The 24,101-nt window shown below is 40.6% G+C and overlaps 1 protein-coding gene and 1 long non-coding RNA gene across 5 annotated transcripts in view; one reads left to right on the forward strand and one right to left on the reverse strand.

Annotated features, from left to right (window-relative positions):
• The window catches only part of immt (inner membrane protein, mitochondrial (mitofilin)), a 905,839-nt gene that overhangs the window by 135,558 nt on the left and 746,180 nt on the right, over positions 1-24,101 (forward strand). The gene's annotated exons all lie outside the window — the stretch shown is intronic.
• LOC147840805 (uncharacterized) lies at positions 16,651-23,960 on the reverse strand. Of its 4 annotated transcripts, none has more exons than XR_015507310.1 (12): positions 23,808-23,960; positions 22,554-22,587; positions 22,207-22,277; positions 21,853-21,882; positions 21,686-21,755; positions 21,573-21,600; positions 21,336-21,365; positions 21,159-21,228; positions 20,755-20,799; positions 19,634-19,764; positions 19,424-19,555; positions 16,651-16,930 (listed from the first exon to the last, which is right to left on the reverse strand). It is a non-coding gene; the product is annotated as an uncharacterized LOC147840805 (long non-coding RNA). The 4 variants fall into 4 exon arrangements; XR_015507308.1 differs by having other exon boundaries at positions 19,634-19,767; XR_015507311.1 differs by lacking the exon at positions 22,554-22,587.

A 24,101-nucleotide genomic window follows, 5' to 3' on the forward strand; every position in this document is an offset into this window, starting at 1 on the left:
CTGATTTCCTGCTTCTGGTCAGAATTCTGGCTGCAGCGTTCTGGATGAGCTGCAAGTGTCTGACTGTCTTTTTGGGAAGGCCAGTGAGGAGGCCATTACAGTAATCCACCCTGCTGCTGATAAAAGCATGAACAAGTTTCTCTAAGTCTTCACTGGAAACAAAGCATCTGATTCTTGCAATATTTTTGAGATGATAGTATGCTGATTTACTGACTGCTTTGACATGACTGTTGAAACTCAGATCTGACTCCAGAGTCACACCAAGATTCTTGACCTTATTTTTTGTCGTTTGACCTTTAGAGCCAAGGTACACATTCACCTTGAGAACCTCATCTCTGTTCCCAAACACAATGACGTCAGTTTTCTCTTTGTTTAACTGAAGAAAATTTTGGCACATCCAATTTTTAATTTCATCAATGCATTGGCAGAGGGTGTCAATGGGGCTGTAGTCATTAGACAGTAAGGCTAGGTAGATCTGAGTGTCATCAGCATAGCTGTGGTAGGAAATTTGATTCTTTCTCATTATTTGGCTCAGAGGGAGCATGTAAAGGTTGAACAGGAGAGGTGCCAGAATCGAGCCTTGTGGGACTCCACATGTCATGGGTGTCCACCTCGACCTATAATCACCTAAACTGACATAGTAACCTCTCCCTTCAAGGTAAGATCTGAACCATTTGAGGACTGTCCCAGACAGCCCAACCCAGTTTTCCAGCCTATCCAGAAGTATGCTGTGATCGACAGTGTCAAATGCAGCACTGAGATCGAGCAATACCAACACTGTTATTTTACCTGAATCTGTGTTTAGACGTATATCATTGATTATCTTTATAAGAGCGCTCTCTGTACTGTGATGTGATCTGAAACCAGATTGAAAATTGTCTAAACACCCCCTGAAGTTTAAGAACTTGTTAACCTGGTTAAAAACAACTTTTTCAATGATTTTGCCAATGAAAGGGAGATTTGAGATTGGCCTGTAATTGCTCAATAGGGTGTTATCCAGGTTGCTCTTCTTCAAGAGGGGTTTAACAACTGCAGTTTTAAGTGAGTTTGGAAAAATCCCTGAGAGAAGTGAATCATTTACCACTTTTAGGAGATCCATTTCTAAACAGATAAACACTGTTTTGAAGAATGATGTGGGGAGCGTGTCAAGACTGCAGGTTGATGTTTTTATAATTTGCACCATCTCTTCTAAGATTTTACTGTTAATTGCCATGAAATCAGACATAATGTCTGACTTCTCAAGTTGTGGTTAAGCTTGTTTGATATCGACACAACTTGGCTGATTGGATGAGCTGATTGCCTTTCTGATATTATTGATCTTATCAGTAAAGAAATGAGCAAATTCATTACATTTGCTTTCAGAGAGTAGCTCACTGGGAATCCGACTGGGGGGGTTTGTGAGCCTCTCTACTGTTGCAAAGAGTGTGCGAGCATTATTTACATTGTTGTTTATAAGGTTTGAAAAGAAAGTCTGTCTAGCAGTTTTTAGTTCCACATTAAAAGCCTGAAGACTGTCTTTATAGATATTATAATGGACTACTAGTTTCGTCTTTCTCCACATACGCTCAGCTTTCCTGCATTGTCTTTTCTTCATTTGGACTGCTCTTGAGTTTCTCCAAGGGACTCTCTCTTTGCCAGTTCTCTTCCTAACTTTAACAGGAGCAATGTCATTTATTACATTTTCAATTTTAGAATTAAACAAATCAAGGAGAGAATCAACAGAGTCTGCAGATATACTTGGTGCTAGCGATATGGCTTTCATAAACTGCTCACTAGTGTTCTCATTTATGCATCTCTTTTTGACAGAGACAGATCTGTCTTTAATAGCTGGAGTGATCAATATATCAAAGAAAATACAGAAATGATCAGATAGTGCCACATCCTTAACAACAGTCGATGAAATGTGTAAACCCTTAGTTATAAGTAGATCATGGGTGTGTCCACGATTGTGTGTGGGTCCTTGAACATGCTGAGTCAGATCAAAAGTGTTAAAAACAGTCATCAGTTCTTTTACAGCATTGATTTCTGGATTATCAATGTGAATATTAAAATCCCCAGCAATACTAAAATAATCATATTCAGATGTTACTATTGATAACAGCTCTGTAAAATCCTCAATAAAAGCTGAAGAATATTTTGGAGGTCTGTAGATAATGATCAGTAAGATGCGTGGAGACCCTTTTAGTGCTATACTCAGATATTCAAAGGACAAATAGTCACCAAATGACACTTGTTTACATTCATACACATCTTTAAACAGGGCAGCGATGCCTCCACCTCTCCTATTAGCTCTGCAAACACTCAAAAAGTCAAAGTTTAAAGGAGCTGCTTCATTCAGAACTGCTGCGCTACAGCTGTCATCTAGCCAAGTTTCATTTAAAAGCATAAAATCAAGGCAATTTGTGTTGATAAAATCATTGACTAAAAGTGGCTTATTATTGAGTGATCAAATGTTTAGAAGTGCTAACTTAACAGTTTTAGTCGTTTTCACTACAGAAGTCTTAGATATACATTTAATAGACACCAGATTTGAATGATTTGCTATACGGTCTGAAAGAGTCTTTGGTTTTCTGTCACGTAATAAGACACATATCTGCGTAGAGAAAGCTACAGACACACTGGGTTCCTGCTTGTTCTGTAAACATCTGATAAAGACACTGTTATCTAAGCAGGCCCCCGAGACACATCAATGGCAGTTTTTAAGTTCACCAGCTAAAGATGAGGTGTTTTTTGGGACCTGGCGCTGTCGCAAAGACCTGAGGCCTTTCCTAGGTGCAGGTGGTGGGCTAGCAGCAGGTGGGCTTAGAGATGGGCGTGTGGCTTGCTGACTTTTGGTTGCTAACTGGGGGCTAGCAGCAATGGAGTGTGAGAGTTTAGTTCCAGCACACACCAGTTCCTCCATCTTTTTTGAAAAATCCAAGAGAGGCGAGCAAGATGACAATGAGAACGTGTCCGGTGACAGAGGCTGTGGGTCTGGGGTTTCTGGCTGCTGAGATATGTTTACCTGGCTGTTTTCCTGGGGATCATCAATGAGTGCTGAGACTTGATGCTGTTCTGATGCATCACAGTCTGCCTGTGTTGAGCTCAGTGTGCAGGGCGCAGACGGCAGTTTGTCCGTTATCGGCGGTTGTTGTGGCTGCGTGGTGTTATCTCTGTCCTTGTAGGATGCGTCAGCCACAAGTCCACTCAGGAGCTGATTTGAAGTCCTGTGGTCATCCGGACATTTGCTAGGTGTGTGTGTGTCATTCAGTTCAGTGGCATACACAGCTGATGGATGATGGAGGGAGAAGAGGATGTTGTCTTTCAGCACTTTTGCACCAAGCTTGTTTGGATGAAGGCCGTCTGATGTAAACAGCTGTCTTTGGTTCCAGAAGAGATTGAAGTTGTCGATGAAATTCAGTCTTTTCATGTTACATGTTTTCTGCAGCCATGCATTTAGACCAAGGAGCCTTGAAAACATATTTGTCCCTCTTGCAGGGAGTGGTCCACTGAACGGCTGAATTTTCAATCTTTCAACTGTTTCCAAAAGCTCACAGAAATCTCTCTTGAGCAGTTCTGACTGCTCCTTCCGAATATCATTCTTCCCCACATGGATGATAATCCGTTTTGCAGTGTCATGTTTCCTTAATATGTTCTCAAGTTCTTTATTTATATCAGAAACTGTAGCATGAGGAAAGCAGTATGTCATGGTATCTCTGCTCCTAAAATTTTTGATTATTGAGTCTCCAACAATCAATGTTCTTATCTCTGTTGCGATCGGAGCAGAATGCCGCTGTCTAGTCGGCCTTGAGCCTCTGTTCAGAGCAAAGTTAATTGCTGAGTCATGCGATCTCTGTCTAACTGCATTTGGGGATTCTTCACCCATATTACTCAAAACTTCATATCTGTTCTGAAGCTGTATTTGAGTCCGAGCTGTATTTGGGGTAGAGAACGCTAATGCAGCAGCGTATGACCTTCGTGATCTGACCCCACGAGTACCCTTTGGTCTCGCACCTTGTTTATGCCATAGTTCATGCTGATTTTCAACAGTTTCAATCTGTTTTTCTGTTCTCAAAACAGTAGCTGGAGTAGATTTATAGGGCTTACCGGCTGAATGCTGTGAGGCTCCATGATGAACCGGTTCTGTGTAATTCGACAGTTCTGGTTGGATCGCAAGTAACTTTGTTTCAAGAACTGCAATCTTTTGTAAAAGTTTATGGCAGTTGGTGCAGCAGTGAGATTCCAAATCAATATGATCCAGAGCCATTTTCACAGCCGTGTTTTCCCGTCTCAGGAATGAAAGCAGCTGGTAGCGGGAGGATTGTTTAGACGATAATTCCTCTAAATAAAAGTAAAGTTGTACTCCAGAAAGTTTGTAGATTCGATGTTGATCTTCAAGCTGTTTCGTTTGAGCACTGTGCTGATAGGCTCAAGTTAAAATTAGATTATAAAATAAAAAAGCAGGAGTGCAAGGAGCGGAGCAGTAGGCAAAGATGTCCGAACAGTAGCAAAGCAGGAAGCAAGTGAGGGCCGGTGTCTCTAGCTGCTTGCTCTCTCAGCAGTCGCACTTCTTCCATTTATTTATTTATTTGACCATAGCCTCACTCTTTTTATTAATTATTTGGCCGCAGCTCCGCACTTTTTATTTATTTTCTCGCAGCCCTGTGAGCAAAATGTAGCCTGCAGGTTAATGATGAGGTATCTCATTCCACCCCAAACAGCGGGACCTTAGTGAATATTAATTAATTTTAATGAATATTACACCTGCTCAATGAAAATCAAATAATTCGCTACATTAATAAATCTGACATAACTTGATCAGAAATCTAAAAAGGGGAGAAAAAGAATCAGATAAAAAAAGTAGACATCAATAGCAGCAGGTAACAGTGCAATACTTGATCTTTATCTGTTTTAATTTGACAGCGCCATTGTGGTCTAGTGGTTAGCATGTTGCGTTACGATGTCGAGACCCAAGATCGAACCTCACCGGTAAAATATTAAATATGTATTTCACGAGTTCACACTTGCATTCGTTTAAGTATAAAGCATATTTGGCGTGCTGTCCGGGGGGAGGGCTCTGAGCTCGAGGAGACACCCCAACTCGAGTTATTCCCCTTATAAGGAAACAAAGAGGAGTTGGGATTCGAGCGAAGTATCTAGCCCGGCCCCAGAGCGCTTCCCCCGGGAATGCAATGCAAGAGGTGAGGTGACGGGGTGGTGGAGGGATGCTAAAGTCGTGAGATGCTGCAGGTAAGACAGCTTTGGTATATATAGGCGTTGCTCAGAAACTGATTTGATGATGGGATAATTGTCAATGACGTATTCGATACTGAAACTTCTGCGCATGCTCCTCCCGAAATTTGTTTACAAACATCACTTATTTTTATTTTAGTGATAAGACGTATAATACTGTTTGAGTTACTTATGTAGAGGTACATATTTTATTTTTTTGTGTGACGACTGGATATCTCCAAAGAATTTATGTTCCCCTTCGGTTGGGGAACTTCAGTGCCATAGAGTGGATTGATTGAAATCCACGAAATGGGAGATTCGGATCAGAAGCTGCTTGTCTGGAGAGTATTGAACGGGCCAATGAATGAAAATGAATTGGCAGCGTAAGCTTGTGCAGGTGTGCTGCATCGCCAATTATCCCAGCATATAAGCACACCTGAAGCGAGCAAACGCCATCTTTTTCACTTCAGATCCTTTCTGAGTGAGTCGATGAGGGTTCCTCTTGCTGTTCAGCACTTCAGAGCGAGCGAGTGTCTCCCGGTCCAGAGTGGGTTTTCGCGGCGGCAGACGGTCGAGCTGGGTTTCTCCCTTGCCTGCGGTTCTTTGGGTCCGGTCCTCCAGAGCGAGCGTATTGTTGCAACTTTCCTAAAAGAGCAACACAGTCGTGCAGCACGTCCTTTTCAGGATGGCGCTCCGACTGTGCGTTTCTGGATGCGGGGGTTTCCTGGCATCATTAAGATGCCATGACCATGCCATGCCATGACCATTGCACAGCTAAGATCGCGGCTAACTTTCGTAAGAGAGCGAGCCACCCCAGTTACCTTCTGTTCTAAAAAAGCAGCGGGCGCTCGGGCAGATCTGAGGGTTCCAGTGGGAAATAATCCGCCGCCCACGGGCTCGCGGACCTCTCGCTCCTCACGACACTCCATCCAAGCTTCGGGTAGTGGGAGTGATCCGTCTAACCAGATGGTAGCTCTCACGCTCGCTGACACCGGAGATCAGATGTCCTCCATGGCATCGGAGGGTGTGCTTTCACTGTCCGACGAAGATCCGGACCCGCTCGCCCCCTCTGGGCAGGTGAGCGCCGTCAAATCGGATCCTGAAGCGGACATGTTAACCATGCTTTCCCGAGCTGCTTCGGCCGTGGGGTTGGAGCTGGTTTATCCCCCAGCTCCGCGGCCGGACCGACTAGATGGGTGCTACGTAGAGGACCAGAAGGCGAAGCCTTCGAAGCCTCTCGTCCCCTTCTTCCCGGAAGTGCACAGTAGGCTCACGCAGTTCTGGAGGGCACCTTTCTCTGCCCGTGCTGCGTGTCCCTCCGCCCTCACCACCCTTGACGGCGGAGCTGCCAGGGGGTATCAGGCGATCCCGTCAGTGGGGCGCTATCGCCTCTACTAAGTCCGCCGCGTGTGCGCTGGGGAGGACGATGTCCACACTTGTGGTTCAGGAACGCCACCTCTGGCTAAACCTGGCCGATATGCGCGATGTTGACAAAGTTCGCTTTCTTGACTCGCCCATATCCCAGGCTGGCTTGTTCGGCGACACCGTCGGTGAATTTACCCAGGAATTCAAGATGGTGAAAGAGCAGTCGGATGCGATGGGCAATGTCATCTATCGGCGTGGCCGTAAGCCCGCTCCGCCCGCCGAGCCATCCACCTCCGCTGTTCCTCGCCGAGGGCGCCCGCCAACGAGTGCTGCCCCGCCCCCGCCTGCGCCTCCGGCCAAGCGGGCGCGGCGTACACCTAGAAAGCAGGCAGCTCCCCCTGCCCAGGGTGCCGTTAAGTCCGGCAAACAGACCGCGAAGCGTCCCTGAGACAGGCCATCCTGAGAACGGGAAACTTGCTCTTTCCCCGCTTGAGGGCGGGGCCCTAATTACAACGGTACTTTTCAGTGCCACCAAAACATCAATCAAAGAGCACTTTTCCCCTTCCCCGGATGTGACAGCATGAATTCTGCCAGTCCGGGAGGTGCTGCCTTCCGGCTCGCAGATTCTACGTGCTTCGCCAGTGGCTCACGAGTGCTGGGGGGACGGTCTCCCTTCCCTCAGCCCCCCAGCCCCCTCTCCGGAGTCAGGGTGCGGAGCCAGAGCGAATCACTCTCCTCCAGCTCTTCCGCGGTACCCTCGTGCTTCCCGGATCAGCACACCCACTCCGCGCTGCCCCACCGCTGGTACGTCAGCGATTGTAGCTATGACTCCGTTAGCGAGGGCTCTGCCTGCCTGGTTAGCGCGGGCCAGCCCCTCGCGGTGGCTCATACGCACAATCAGACTCAGTTACGCGATTCAGTTCGCGAAACGGCCCTCCAAGTTCACGGGCGTGTATTTCTCCAGGGTCAACCCCCTGTCCGCCCCTGTCTTGCGAGAGGAGATTGCTGCCCTCCTGGCGAAGGGTGCAATTGAGCCAGTTCCTCCAGCCGAGATGGAAAGTGGGTTTTACAGCCCATACTTCATCGTACCCAAAAAGAGCGGTGGGTCACAACCAATCCTAGATCTGCGCGTTTTGAACCGCTGTCTGCACAAGCTGCCGTTCAGAATGCTCACGCAGAGGCGCATTCTCCAATGCGTTCGTCCTCGGGATTGGTTTGCAGCCATAGACCTGAAGGACACGTATTTCCATGTCTCCATTCTTCCACGCCACCGCCAATTTCTGCGGTTTTCGTTCGAGGGTCTAGCATGGCAGTACAAGGTCCTCCCCTTCGGGCTCTCTCTGTCTCCGTGGGTCTTCACCAAACTCGCGGAGGGTGCCTTAGCGCCCCTTCGGCTTGCGGGCATCCGCATACTCAATTATCTCGAAGACTGGCTGATTTTAGCCCACTCGCGGGAGCAATTGATTGTGCACAGGGACTAGGTGCTTCGGCATCTCCGCCTACTGGGGCTTCAGGTCAACCAAGAAAAGAGCAAACTCGCCCCCGTGCAGAGGATCTCTTTTCTCGGGATGGAGCTGGACTCGATAACCATGGTAGCGTACCTCTCCGAGGAACGCGCTCGCCTGTTGCTGAACTGTCTGAGGGAGCTCGACAGCAAACTAGTGGTCCCACTGAAGTTCTTTCAGAGGCTCCTGGGGCATATGGCATCCGCAGCCGCCGTCACGCCGCTCAGATTGCTCCATATGAGACCACTTCAGCACTGGCTTCACGATCGGGTCCTAAGATGGCATGCGGGCACACACCGGGTCTCTGTTACTGCGCTGTGTCACCGCGCCCTCAGCCCTTGGAACGACCCCTCGTTCCTACAGGCCGGTGTGCCTCTAGGACAGGCGTCCAGCCATATTGTTGTTTCAACAGAAGCTTCCAGCACGGGTTGGGGGGCCGTGTGTCGTGGGCATGCGGCTGCGGGCCTGTAGAAAGGCACCCAGTTGCATTGGCATATCAATCGCCTAAAGCTGTTGGCAGTGTTCCTCGCTCTCTACCGATTTTTACCGGTGCTGGAGCGGCAACACGTGCTGGTCAGGACGGACAGTACGGCGGCGGCGGCGTATATCAACCGCATGGGGGGATATGTGCTCTTGCCGCATGTCTCAGCTTGCCCACTGTCTGCTCCTCTGGAGTCACCCGCGACTGAAATCGCTGCGCACCATTCACATTCCAGGCACGCTCAATCGTGCAGCCGATGCGCTCTCACGACAGCTGTTACACTCTGGAGAATGGAGACTCCACCCCGAGTCTGTTCAGCTGATATGGGCGCGATTCGGGGAGGCCCAGATCGATCTGTTTGCTTCCCCCGAGAACGCTCATTGCCAGTTGTATTTTTCCCTGACCGAGGGCTCTCTCGGCACGGATGCACTGGCCCACAGCTGGCCTCGGGGCATGCGCAAGTATGCGTTTCCCCCAGTGAGCCTGCTCGCGCAGTTACTGTGCAAGGTCAGGGAGGACGAGGAACAGGTTCTGCTAGTTGCACCCCTTTGGCCCAACCGGACTTGGATATCAGAGCTCTCACTCCTCGCGACGGCCCTCCCCTGGCGAATCCCTTTGAGAGAGGACCTACTCTCTCAGGGACAGGGCACCCTCGCCCCGATCTTTGGAACCTCCACGTGTGGTCCTTAGACGTGAGGAAGACTTAGGTAACCTACCGACTGCGGGACTGCGGTGGTTAATACCATCACTCAGGCTAGAGCCCCCTCCATGAGGCGCGCCTACGCCCTGAAGTGGAGTCTATTCACTGAATGGTGCGTCTCTCGCAGAAAAGACCCCCGAAACTGCCAGATTAGGGTTGTGCTTTCTTTCCTTCAAGAGAAGTTGGACAGCAGGCTGTCGCCCTCCACTCTCAAGGTTTACGTGGCCGCCATCTCTGCTTATCATAACGCGGTAGCTGGCGGCACCGTGGGAAAGCATAACCTCATCATCCGGTTCTTTAGGGGTGCTAGGCGAATTAATCCATCTCGCCCCCCTCTCATGCCCTCTTGGGATCTCGCCCTCGTTCTCACAAGTTTGCGAGCCGATCCCTTTGAGCCACTCGAATCAGTATCTCTAAGATTTCTGTCCCTGAAGACAGCTCTGCTGGTTGCGTTGGCCTCCATCAAGAGGGTCGGGGACCTGGAGGCATTTTCAGTCAGTGACTCGAGCCTGGAATTCGGGCCGGATTACTCTCACGTCATCCTGAGACCCCGTCCGGGTTATGTGCCCAAGGTTCCTACCACCCCCTTTAGAGATCAGGTAGTGAACCTGCAAGCGCTGCCCCCGGAGGAGGCAGACCCAGCCCTTTCTTTACTTTGTCCAGTTCGCGCTCCGCGCATTTATGTGGACCGTACTCAGAATTTTAGATCATCTGAGCAGCTCTTTGTCTGTTATGGCGGTCGGCTGCAGGGAAGTGCCGTATCGAAACAAAGATTATCCCACTAGATTGTGGATGCCATTTCACTCGCTTATTCGAGTCGAGGTCAGCCGTGTCCCCCGGGAGTGCGTGCACACTCCACTCGGAGCGTTGCATCCTCCTGGGCGCGTGCACGCTGCGCCACTCTAACAGACATCTGTAGAGCTGCGGGCTGGGCGACACCCAACACATTTGCAAGGTTTTACAATCTGCGAGTGGAGCCGGTTTCCTCGGGTATTAGGTAACCCTTTGGTGATTGAGGAAACAACTCGGTAGGGTGTTGAGACACGCCTGCTGCACCATTTTCCCTAACACAGAGATACGTGCGCCCTTTTATCTGTCAGTAAAGTTCCCCGTCAGGTGAGCCCTGCAGATTCCTCCGTGGCCCCCAGCACTGACTCAGCGGAAGAGTCACTTGCTGGCCCACTACGTTGTAGGTCTGCCCGCTGGTCAGCCCGCGTTTTGGGTATAGGTGCCTGCTATGCGTAATCCCCACTAGGCGATCCCATATGCTTATTCCGCCACGGTTAAGAGACCCCCCTGGGCGGACCCGTGTCTTCCCTCTCCGCTAACCACTCTTTTGCTATGCATACTCCCCCTTTTTAGGGCTAGTCCATATGTAAGTACTGCCATCTATCCCCCCTTGGGTAACGCATGGCCTCCGCAGCGTCCTCCCTATCGGGATTGCACGCTTCCCAACGTACTGTCGTATTTTCCTAGAATTATCTAGATGCTCACGACTTCCCAAAAAATATATCTAAATCTGTAGACTTCTGTTGAAGTAGGATAAATTAGGGCCAGGGACACGTTGGAGGACCGCGCCTCCCATGATGTGGGTGCGCTTGCTTGACTATCCCCTCATCAGGGGCGTTGGTAAGGTGCAGTCATTATGGCGCTTTCCATACTTCTCCCATTTCGTGGATTTCAATCAATCCACTCTATGGCATTGAAGTTCCCCAACCGAAGGGGAACGTTCGAGGTTACAGAAGTAACCCTTCGTTCCCCGAGGAGGGGAACGGAAGTTCCATACTCCGTTGCCATAATGACTGTCCCTTAGCTGTTTGAAAGTCTCTTCAGCTTAAAAGGATGGCGTTTGCTCGCTTCAGGTGTGCTTATATGCTGGGATAATTGGCGATGCAGCACACCTGCGCAAGCTTGCGCTGCCAATTCATTTTCATTCATTGGCCCGTTCAATACTCTCCAGACAAGCAGCTTCTGATCCAAATCTCCCATTTCGTGGATTTCAATCAATCCACTCTATGGCACTTCCGTTCCCCTCCTCGGGAAACGAAGGGTTACTTCTGTAACCTTGAACGTTCTCATATTTATAAAAAGCCTTCAAGCTCTAAAGCAGCTGTGTCCTTGAAAAAGACGTTATAGTGTAAATAGAAACTGAATTGGAAATGACGTTATTTTAGTCAGTTGTGAACTGAGGTGGGCCGCTCTAAGGCTAGAAAGGAGTCCCACTCCGGCCCTGCAACTGTCATATGCGCGCTGTGTGTGGTGGCGCTGAGCGGCGTATCTGGTGTATGACGCCCTTAAGAGAGACGTCTCATCGAGATTTTTTTGTCCCCATTACATAGAGGAGCAGGGCAGGGCAGTGGTGCATTTAGTTCAAACATTTATATTGACAGAAATCTAGGCCTAAAAATAATATTAGCTCAATCAGAAATCTCGACCTCAGTTGCTCCATATTTACCAAAATAGTCTTGTTTGTGTGCTTTATTTGAGCTGGATTGTACCAATGAAAGTTTTGATGGTACTGCTTGCCTGCTTCTATTAGTAAAATATTGAATATTGAATTAAAAATAATGAAATCACCAGTCACCCCACAAGACTATTTTGACACACAAACAAGACTATTTTGGTAAATATGGAGCAACTGGGGTCGAGAGACCTCTAAATAAGCTAATATTATTTTTAATATTAATTTACAAATAATATTTTTTTGCAGCACAAGTGAGCACAAATTGTGAGCAAACGAAAATAATAAATTCATGCACGAATATAAATATCTGATGATCATTTAAAAAAAAAAATCCTAATTCAATAGAATAGGTTCTTCCTAGGAGACAAGAAGTAAACCAGTTTAAAACATTAGCTTGCTTCTCTCAGCTCATGTCCATCTACAGCAGGCAGTACGGAAATATACTGTCACTATTCCGGCTCATTCCTGCTTCTCCAATCATCACTATCCCTAACCATCTCATCTTCCTTTTTGACCATGACTCTACCAGAATGAATGAAACTGCTTTATAATTATGTTACTTCATGCATTCATTCATTTTCTTTTCGGCTTAATCCCTTTATTAATCCAGGATTACCACAGCGGAATTAACCGGCAATTTATCCAGCACATGTTTTACACAGCAGATGCCCTTCCAGCTGCAATCCATCTCTGAGAAACATCCATACACACTCATTCATACTCATACACTACTGACAAATTAGCCTACTCAATTCACCTCAATCGCATGTCTTTGGACTGTGGGGGAAACCGGAGCAGCCGGAGGAAACCCAAGTAAACACAGGGAGAGTTACTTCATGCATTACCAATGAAATTATAGATAACTGAATTAGGCTGTTTTTTCCCCCAATCAACTCTTATTAGGCCTAGGCCTTTTTTATATCACAGTTATAACATATAGGCTGTAGTAGGATATGTGGTACAGGTGAATTAGGTAAACTAAATTGGTCATATTGAATGAATGTGTGTCTGAATTAGAGTGTTTATGGGTGTTCCCCAGCAATGGGGGACATGAAAGGCATCTGCCATGCACATAAAGCATATGCCACAGTAATTAGCAGTTCATTCTGAAATTAGGGATTTAACCAAAGGCTAAATGATGAGTTATTATTTCATCTAACCCTAACACATTTATCATTTATTTTCTGATCAACTCAAGATGCTTTACTCTGCTTTACAGTTTTTAAAGGGGTGGTCCACTATGATATCATATTTAAACTTTAGATGATATGTAATGTAGCGGTGTGAACATAAACAACATCTTTGAGTGTAAAAAGTTCTAAGTTCAATGCAAAGGGAGACCTTTGTTTTTACAGAGTTAGCTTAGCAAAGCCTACAAAGAACGAATTTTGGGGACTACAAAAAATACTTCTGCCCTCTGTGAGATTACAAAGTTCGTTACAGCACATACAAACTGCGCAGGTAAGGGCCGTGGCCAGAAGCGCTGTAACGTTATAGCAGAGATGAAGCTAAAAATGCGTCTAAACACTGCTGTTTCCACAGAGTTTCATCTGTTTCTGTATTTGGGCTTCCAAAGGACACGACACAAAGACAGAAGTGCTTACACTTCAATATTATTTATATTCCAGAGAATTATAAAAAAACACAGCAAGCATGATTTGACAAAACAGCTTCCAGAATCTTTCCCAGCTCAGTGCTGGATTCAGCTAAAATCTCCTCAAAGCAAAATCTGTGAGCTACAACCAGTAAGTGTTATTATTTGTTAAAATTGATCATAACATGTACAGTGTCTAGCGTTAACAGTATGCTGTAGCAACTATGTAAACAATGGGAAATGCTGCTTTGCGGGCAAACGATTTAGCTACAAATTCATATTCATCAGTCAAACTGCTGTAAACACACACACACACTCCACCAGCATGTTCGTGTCTTTTATGTGTGTGTGCACGCGACTGCATTGATTGTCTTCAGGCCGCTTTTCCATGCGTTTCACATCTCAGATAATTAACTCGCAAAAGATATGTGGATGATTCATATTACTTACACCTGCAAATTCAGGATATTAAAGAAAATAATTTAATCCGAGCATCAGAGAAAAAGAAAAAGAAAGTCCCGCTCATATGCGCTTGTTACAGAAAGTCCACACATTCACACACACACACGCAGACAACATTCACACCACACACACACATAGACGCACACACAATAGCAAAAGCTCTTAAAGGAGCCGCAGCCCATTTTCACATTTTTTTACAGAGACTTGTCAGATTTTATTTTAGTGAGCAGGCAGGAGGTTAACTGATTGTTTACTGATTGTTGTTAACTAGAGTTTATGAATGTTGCTTAGACTAGACTAAAATAATTAAAAGGACAATAAACACTTTACACGAAATAAAACTTTCACAAACATGTACCTCATCAAAAACACTTTATGGGCACTGCATGATTTCTGCTGCATGTTTGAAGATAGGTAGCAGCCATATTTCTTATTTATTTTTGCAAAAAATAAATAAATCAAAACATAAGGGCACTGTTGAGAAAACCTCAAATACAAAACTTTTTAGATTACCAAGATTACCAATGGCAGTTTAAATCAGCCTCTCCAGCCATTTAGGGACTATTTCAATGGATTTAACAACATTTGTGTTTACTATATAGGGCAATCCGATTGAATACATTTTCAACCACCTCTTGATGTGGTCCAAAGTGGACAAGCTCAAAACGTTTCACAACTAGTTCGCACCTGTACTTGAGTTGTCCAGTTGAGATCAGATCGATTAAAAAAATCTGAATACCATGTGTGAATAGGGCCAATGTAAAAGGCAGCACAGCATTTACTTTTCCTATGCGTTACTAAGCTACAATGACCAACCATCAATTTAAAGCTTGCAAAATGCAGGATGTACAGATTATTCACTTATTCAGCGACATCCTAAAGAGGTGTAAGGTTGTTTAATTGTACGTTTTGTTTATTGATCGTGAAATTTGCCAGATATATTTATAACAAACATATGTAGACTGCTGAGTTTTGTGTTTAACACTTTTAAGCATTGTGTCTTATCACTGGGCTCTGATTGCAATTTTTCTGAAGGGAAAGAATAACAAAAACACTTTATTAAATGTCACTTGTTCATGCAGGTGGATGGTATTAATTCCAGGCAGTATTTACATTTACATTATAGCTTCAAAAAGATCACAATGAATCTCTGTTTGTATGTTTTATTGAGTTTAATTATAATTTTGCCTAAATTTTACTCAAAACACTACTGTCTGGAGCAAAATAGGTTGTTCTGTCGTGTGGTTTATATTAGGCTTATTTACGTCATCCTATAACAAACCACTACAACAATTTATTTTATTTATTTAATCTAGTTTTTTTATATTTATATGTAAAAATACTTTTTTTTTCAGAGTACAGTACATCAGTAGAGCTCATTAACATTCACAATTATTCCAAATGTGATCATTAAGGAGCTTCTGGTTCTATGGCTATTTTGAGGGGCAATAAATGAGACATAAATCCATTTCTGGTTCATTTTTGATCTTTATATGAGAAAACAGTTTAACACTGAATCATAACCTTATGGAACCTGTAATTAAAATGGCGAATAACCATTCTGAATTTAGGCCAAAAATTCAGTTGCAGAAGAAGGGGATTAAATATATTTTCCACTCACAAGGTCATCATGTTTTTGAGCAAATTATTTCTAAACTTCTACAGTTATCACTTGCATAATAGTGTGTAAATGTACATCGACAAATTATGAAACAGACTTTGATAATCATCAAGACTGATAAACTGACAACACTGATAAAAACAATGGGCAAGGCACTTCCTCACCCTGTGACTGGACAATAAGACTGCTATTTCAAGGGCAAGGTGTTTTTATTAATATAAATTAATTTAACAAATATAAGTTAGTTTTGCAGACAGGAAATTTAGCAGTCCATCACTAAACTTGATTCCATTTGTACATCACTACACTGTACTACAATACAAAATGTATAAATCTAAAAACAAGAAAATCATGATGAAAATCTACACACACATACACCCAGGAACAAATCTATTACTATTTTTATTTAGTAATTCTACTGCTGCAGATATAAAAGTATTCTATTTTTCTATCTCTACAAATATCTGTTAGCTCTCCATCTAGGGTCTGCAAATCAAATACCGGAGTGGAGAAGCTGAAATAAGTAAGAAAAGCCAGCAGGAGTTTTGTTACCAATATTGGCCAGTGTTTATGAAGCATTTTGTCTACACTCTAAAAAAAAATTCCGTAAAAAAACGGTAAAATGTACTGGCAGCTCATTACACAAATATTTTACCGTAAATTAAAAACGGAAAACTTCTGTTAATTGACAGTGTGTCCACATTAAAAAAACTACAAAATATCCGTTTTTTGACGGTTAAACTACTGTAAAATAACGAAACATTTTATAGTAATTTAAGGGTTTTCTATATAAAAAAACGGTTATTTTCTGTGTTTTTAAGGGTATACCAACAGTAAAAAAGCGGAAATATTTTGTGTTTTAATAGTATACCTATTGTAAAAAAAGACAGATTCTGTGTTTTAATAGTATACCTACTGTAAAAAAAACAGACAGATTCTGTGTTTTAATAGTATACCTACTGTAAAAAGAGGACTTTTTTGTTTTTTAATAGTATATATACACAGTGAAAAAATGAACAGATTCTTTGTTTTAATGGGATACCTACTGTAAAAAAATTATTATTTTACTAATTTAATGCTCTTCAAGCAGCATAGAAATGGCAGTTGGTAAGGATAAACATATACATATGGGAAATACACTATTAATGGTTTACCATAGTAAAAAAAAACATTTATTCTATACTGTATGTGTAAAGAAGCAGTGAATAGTTTGTTAACTGTGAACTTACAATTAGTACAAAAACAACTTTGCAATTAAAACAGATTCTTTAATGAATACAAATCATTTGAATTCCAAATAGCTAGTTATACACACAATAATACATATTGACATGTGAATCACACAGTGAGAGGTCTTGGCAAATAATCTCATAGCAAATTAGTTTTAAATGTTAGCTTTAAGATAATTGAGGACAAGTGGGCAAATTACAAGTACTTTACATTAAGAAACCAGGTTAAACTGCAAGATGGCAGGAAACAGACGATACAACTGGGTCTTCTTCCGCTCCAATACTGATACTTCAATGGCTGTAAAAAAAAAAAAAAAAAAACATTACTAATGACATTTCACTTACAACTGGGGTGATTCCTTGCATGTCAATAGTTTACACAAATGGAAGTTTTATCATCATCTTCTTGTCTCACTCTTGTAATTTCAAGCCTGTCTGACTGACATACTTCCACAGAACAAAGTAGGAGAAATAGGAGCAACATTCTTTAAAATATGATATTTTGTGTTTTGCAGAAGAAACAAAGTCATACAGGTTTAAAATGTCAAGAGTGAGTAAATTATGAATTATCAATTATTCAGTTTTGGGTGAGAAATCACTTTAAGATTTTTCAAAATAAAGTGTAGGTACAATAGGTGTAGGTTGACAATATTCGGAACAATAATGCAAGAGAGAAACAGTAATATAAACAAACTATGCTGGTAACACTATAATAACTACAGGCTATGATTCATTTATGAAGCATTAGCAAATAGTGAATTCATTATCTGTTAAGCATTGACTCTAAATTAATAGATGTTAGCAGTCGGTTATAAATACAGCTGCAAAATTTGCTACAGCTACAGTTTAATAATTGTGTTATCAAACTTTAATGATTGATTTTACATTACTATATATATATATATATATATATATATATATATATATATATATATATATATATATATATATATATATATATATATATATATATATATAATATTTAATATTGCATTATTTACAAAACTTCTTCCAGTTGTGGCCTAATCTGTGAGGATTATTTATGATTTATAAATCCTTATAAACGACAGTTAAAGGCTCAGTATCAAATGAACATTCTTATCTAAACAGTCTTATCTAAAAAATGTAATTACTGTAAATATGAAACCTTGCTGAATAGCTGGAGTGCCAAAATATAACATAAAACTGGATAAAACAACACTAAAATAATTTAATGATATTACGATGCAACATTTCAGTGTTATTTAGCTATGTTTAAACTGTACAGTAATTTTATTTTAGATAAGATTTATTTTTCATTTAATACAATAAAATGAATTTCATTTTTAGAATATAACTGAATCTTTAATTGTGATTTATAAGGGGATTTACAAAGCATAAACACTCCTCACTTTAGGCTACAAAACTGGATGAAGTTAACAAAAGCACTTATTAAAATAAATATTGTATATACTTTATATACTTATTTTTTGTACTTTATTTACAAATATAACTATTACAATTCATTCATGTATTTTCCTTCAGCTTAGTGTGTACTCACACTATGTATAGTTGCCTTAAACCAGGCCGAAGCACTCTTGTCTTCCCTCCCGTCTCCCCTGACGTCCCACACTCACATTGCATTCGAGCCTGAGCACTCTTACATCATCGATGATGCGCTGTTTAGTTTAGGAAGTGCTCTCAGCACGGAGGAGAATTCTTTAGTTATATTGTTTTAGTCATTTGGGATGCAGTAACACGCTGTCAAATATTTCGCCGAACAGATCAGCCACTTTTGATGTTAATAAACAATCATAAATTCCTTGTGCTGCAGGAATAGGAGGTTTGCTAAAGGCGCAGCTGTGGTGCAGTAAGGGGTTTGCGTTCATTGAACAGTAATAGTGATTAATTTATCCAAATCAAAGTCCCTTGCAAACTGTCATAGATTAAAGACACAAACCCCTCACTGCACAACAGCTGCACCTTTAGCAAACCTCCTAGTACCTGCAGCACGTTGACTTTGATTGTTTATGAGCGTCAAAAGTGGCTGATCTGATCGGCGAAATATTTGACTGCGTGTCACTGCATATTGAACAACTAAAACGATATAACAATATAAAGAAATCTCCACTGTGCTGAGTGAGAGCACTTGTTAAACTGAACAGTGCATTATTGATGATGTAAGCATGCTCAGGCTCGAATGAAATGTGAGTGCAGGTCGGTGGGGAGACAAGCACGCTTCCAGTTTCAAGGCAACTGTGCATAGCATGAGTACGCCCTTGAAAACACCCATACACACTTATTTACAAACACACTCATACACTACAGCCAATTTAGTTAATCAATTTCCCTATAGCTTATGTCTTTGGACTGTGGGGGAAACCTAAGCACCCGGAGCTCTACTTGCTGTGAGGCAACAGTGCTAGCCACTGTGCTGCCCAACTATTACTATATGCCTGAATAATAAGATATATAAATGTTAGTTTGAATAGTTTATTAACCATTTATTTACACATTCTGAATGATTAGAAAAAAAATACACCAACTATTCTTAAATCACTGGTTTGTAAATAATGCTATACTAAATTTAGTAATGAAAAATTAATCATTAACAAAATATAAAAACAAAATCATTAAGCACATTATAGATGTGCTTATAAGTCAAGATTACAGCATTTGCAGCTGTAGTTATAAACTGTATACTAAGGTCTATTAATGTAGAGTTAATGCTTAACAGAACTTTTTGCTAATGCTTAATAAATTAATCAATAGTGTTTAGTTATTATAAAGTATTACTGGTGTGCTTAATTACCTTTAAATCTTCCAAGGATTCTGAAAGTCTTTCTGGTCTGACAGGAATCGAAGGAGTTTAGATGGTATGTTTCTGCTTGGTGCTCTTTTTTCTGCTTTGGACCTACATTCTGTATAGTTACTCAGCATGCTCCTGTTGTAAATACAACAAACATGTATCAACTTACTTGTCTTATAAAAATGAAATAAACTTAAAAATGTAAAAACAGACCTTCATATAAACTCCAGAGTCAGGGCTGCTTCCTTAGGCTACATAATGTTTAGCACATAAGAGACTAAACATGTAGCTCACCACAATTAGGGGACAGCCCAATGATCTTGTTATTGTGACTGTGGACTCTTCTTCTAAAAAAAAGAAAAGTGAGTTGTGTGTTGGGTCTTGTACACGTCCACATGGAAAGAACCTATATAAACATATGGTTTAATATCGGTTTTGATTTAGGTTTTTGAAATATGTGACAAATATAAAATTGGCTAATAAATATAAAAGTTTTCCTATATTACATGTACATATATGGGTACATATATGCACACCTATATGTTAAATTATTAATATTATAAATAATATTATAAATATTATAATTATTATGTAAAATTATTCAAATACATGTCTGCTACATAATTTAAAAGAAATTAAAATATATATATTTACTTAATCAAATATTACAAGAAATAATTATAGTGCAAGAACAAAAATAAGGCAAAAAAAAAACAATAAAGGAAAGAACAAAATTTAAAAAAATGACAAACCATTTTGTTTTACATTTCTTTCTTTTCCACTATCTTTATACAAGAAAGAATTGACCTTGAAAATGTTTCAGGAAAACGTGTAGACATCATAGCTTTCCATCTCCTCTCACTTATTTGCCATAGTTAAATTCCATAACATGCCAATAACATGTGATACAAAAGTCAAGTGGCACATACATAAGTTTTTCCGCATTTTTTAAGTTAGTTCTTACCCAGAGAGCAAACCTACGTTAAATTAACATTGAATAAATGTTAAAACATCAATCAAACTATCATTGAAACAACGTTAAAAAGTCACCACTGATTTTTAGGCAGTTTTCCACCCTGAAATAATGGTAATTCTATGATGATAAATAGACAAAACTGTCCCAAAATCAGCATTTATTCAACCAAAATTAAATCTTTTTTTTTTTTTACAATGAACCCAACATTAAATAAAATGTTAAATCAACCACACTATCATACAATTAATGTTGAAATTTAAATTTGATTTTTAGCCAGTTTTGCATCCTGAAATAATGTTATTACAATGACGCTAAATAGATTAAACGGTCACAAAATTAGCATGAAGGCCTGGCTCACCATCAAGATGCCCACATTGAAATTGTCTCTCTCATCATCAGGTGGCTAAGAGAGAAAAGAAAAGAGATTCAGCAGTGGACCAGTTATTTCCTTATCACTTTAAGCAGACATTACCAAAATAAAGAACTTGTAACATTTCAAATGATGCAAAAATAAATAATAATAATAAATAACTGCTTGGTTTATTTAACAGATTACAGTAGCAGCTTAAAAAACCCAGATAAAACACCCACATCAACCCAGTACTTTTTAGTTTGAATACATGTTAACAAAATTCTAAATTACTGAAGCAAAATGTGTTCATGTAAACACTTAGTAAAAATATAGGTACAAGAAATTGGTTTTGCCAAATAATAAAAATAAAAGCATCAATATAAAAAAAAAAAAAACCCTGACCATTTTACCTCTTAAGCTTGAAAGTTTACTGTCATCCCCTGTACTAAGTACAGATGGTCCAGCACAACTGCCCGAGTTCTGAAAGAGCAAACACATTCTTGGTAAAATAACAATAGATGCAATGCTAAATATAAATCCTTTTTTATTTTTATTTTTTGTATTATTTATAAAAATGCAGTACTGACCAGTCAGCATCAATTTTTACACCAACACACCTACAACAAAAATAACACTCATTCAGTTTGAAACATGCAACGTAGTCTACTTTTATACTTTACATACTTTGTGAATAATAAAAAAATGAAAACATTTAAAACCCCAGCTGTATTTTATTTCATTTGTCTATATCAATTCAAATTTAGTTTGGATTGAACGTAAGATTTAATATTTTTATTTAGATTGCTGTGAAAATGTACCTGTACCTTGTACTTATAACCAAAATTACAGAACCTGGAAGTCAACAAAGCAAAATATCAGTGAACCTTATATGTACAAAACACTTAAAACCAAACAGAAAAAACGCTGAACATTTTACCTCTTAAACTTCAAAGTTTACCGTCATCTCCTGTATAAGGTACAGAGGGTCCAACACAACTGCATGAGTTCTGAAAGAGCAAACACATTCTTGGTAAAATTACAATAGATGCAATGCTAAATATAAATCATTGTTTATTTTTTTGGTTAAAAAAATGCAGTACTGACCAGTCAGTATCACTTTTTACACCAACACACCTACAACAAAAATAACACTCATTCAGTTTGAAACATGCAGCAGGTAGTCTACTTTTAAACTTTAAACTTTGTAAATAACAAAAAAATGAAAACATTTAAAATCCCAGGTGTATTTTATTTAATTTGTCCATATTAATTTAAATTCAGTATGGATTGAATGTAAGATTTAAGATTTTAATTTAGATTGCTGTGAAAATGTACCTGTACCTTGTACTTATAACCAAAATGACAACATAAACATAAAGCAAATCTTATATCATATATCAGTGAACATTATATCTACAAAACACTCAAAATCAAACAGAAAAACCCTGAACATTTTACCTCTTAAACTTGAAAGTTTACTGTCATCTCCTGTATAAAAGTACAGAAGGTCCAGCACAACTGCCTGAGTTCTGAAAGAGCAAACACATTCTTGGTAAAATGACAATAGATGCAATGCTAAATATAAATCATTATTGTTATGGTTAAAAATGCAGTACTAACCAGTCAACAAAAAATAAAATAAACAAAAAACAAAAATAACACTCATTCAGTTTGAGACAGTCTACATTTAGACTTCACAAACGTTGTGAATAATAAAAAATTAAAACATTTAAAATCCCAGGTGTATTTTATTTCATTTGTCTGTATGAATTCAAATTCAGTTTGGATTGAATCTAAGAATTTACCTGTAACATGTACTTATAACCAAAATGAAAGAACCTGAAAGTCAACAAAGCAAAATATCAGTGAACCTTATATGTGCAAAAAAACTGACTCAAAATCTACATAAAAAGATTTCATTTGGGATAACACCATGTGTAGTTCACTCTATTATCAAGGTTTCATTCAAATAAAACTCCTGATCTCCTAATAGTAAAGAAAGTATTATTTGCTATAATGAATCGAACTGACAATTAGTTTGAAGAATTTTAAGACTTTGGAAGAACAACTCATCTTTATATCTTTATATTAGCTGCCCTTGAGGTTCTTAAAAGTGAATAAATAAATATCAATGACAGTTCAACTCGACTACAACAAACATTTAATTGTGTGCTTTAAGGTACACGTTGTAGGCTATTTGAGGCCGAAAACGCATGACAGTGTAAACACTATAAATACTTTTAAATGTCACACACTTACTGTATCACTCTGTTATCTCTGTACACACAAACACACGTCGCGAAATGCGGAAGTTTTTTTTTTCGTTCCATTTGGCGAGCGTTATTAAATTCCATAACATTCTCATCAGTTCTTGCTTCTTATTTGCGTCTATTACCCCAGTTTGTCAAGCGGGATGAATGAAATGTTCATGAGTTAAAGTGAAACTGCCGAACTGCAGTTAACCGCAGTTAAAGTCAGGCATCCTGCTGATTTGATTCAGAAGGGCACTTGTTTGTCAGACGGCTCACCGGTCAGGTATACATCCGCGCTAAAATGTCAAAGTATGAAAGTCACCCATGAGCTGCAGCTCCCAACCCAACGTTGAGAATAGATTAACGGCGATATATATATTTTTATCGCGCGATAAGTCTCGCGTTAACGCAGCACGTTAATGCTGGTAACGGCCCACCACTAAAAATAACTTAACGAGTGTGTATTTCCCCTCATACCGAGTTACAAATGCCTCCAATTCACGCGAGTCTAACTTATAACTTAACGTTACTTAAAAACCAGCAAAGCTGTTCCACTGAAACTCGGTCACACAGCCTTAATACGTCGGTCAAACTAAAGCTAACATTTGATAACGTCAGTAAAAATATGAAATTAGTTATTAATATGCAAACAAACACAGACGGTCAGGTGTTACGAGCGTTTGACGTTAGTGTTCATTAAAGGTAACGTATATCAACCAAACTACACAGTGTCACAAACTTTGAATGCTATCCCTTGTTGCACTGTACAAAGAAAACATTTATATTTCTATTAAATAATTAACATACCTTTCACACTCTCACAGACAAGCTGACGTTTACCGTTAATCCAGTCAGACTCACGCAGGTGCCGAGGGAGTGAGCGGGTGATTGGGACGTCACGTCACTTCTTCTTCTTCTTCTTCTTCTTCTTCGTTTTATGGCGAGTTGCGAACCAACTTTAAAGGTGCATATCGCCACCTACTGTGATGGAGTGTGAAGAGGTTGAACTGGTTTCCTAAATTCTATTGTATAATCCACTATTTTTAATGAACCTTATTACTGCCTTTATTTGTCTTCCTGAATCTAAACCATCTTTTAATA

The sequence above is a fragment of the Danio rerio genome, chromosome 14, assembly GCF_052040795.2.
Source record: "Danio rerio strain M-AB ecotype USA chromosome 14, GRCz13ab, whole genome shotgun sequence".
In the NCBI taxonomy this organism is placed as follows: domain Eukaryota; kingdom Metazoa; phylum Chordata; class Actinopteri; order Cypriniformes; family Danionidae; genus Danio; species Danio rerio.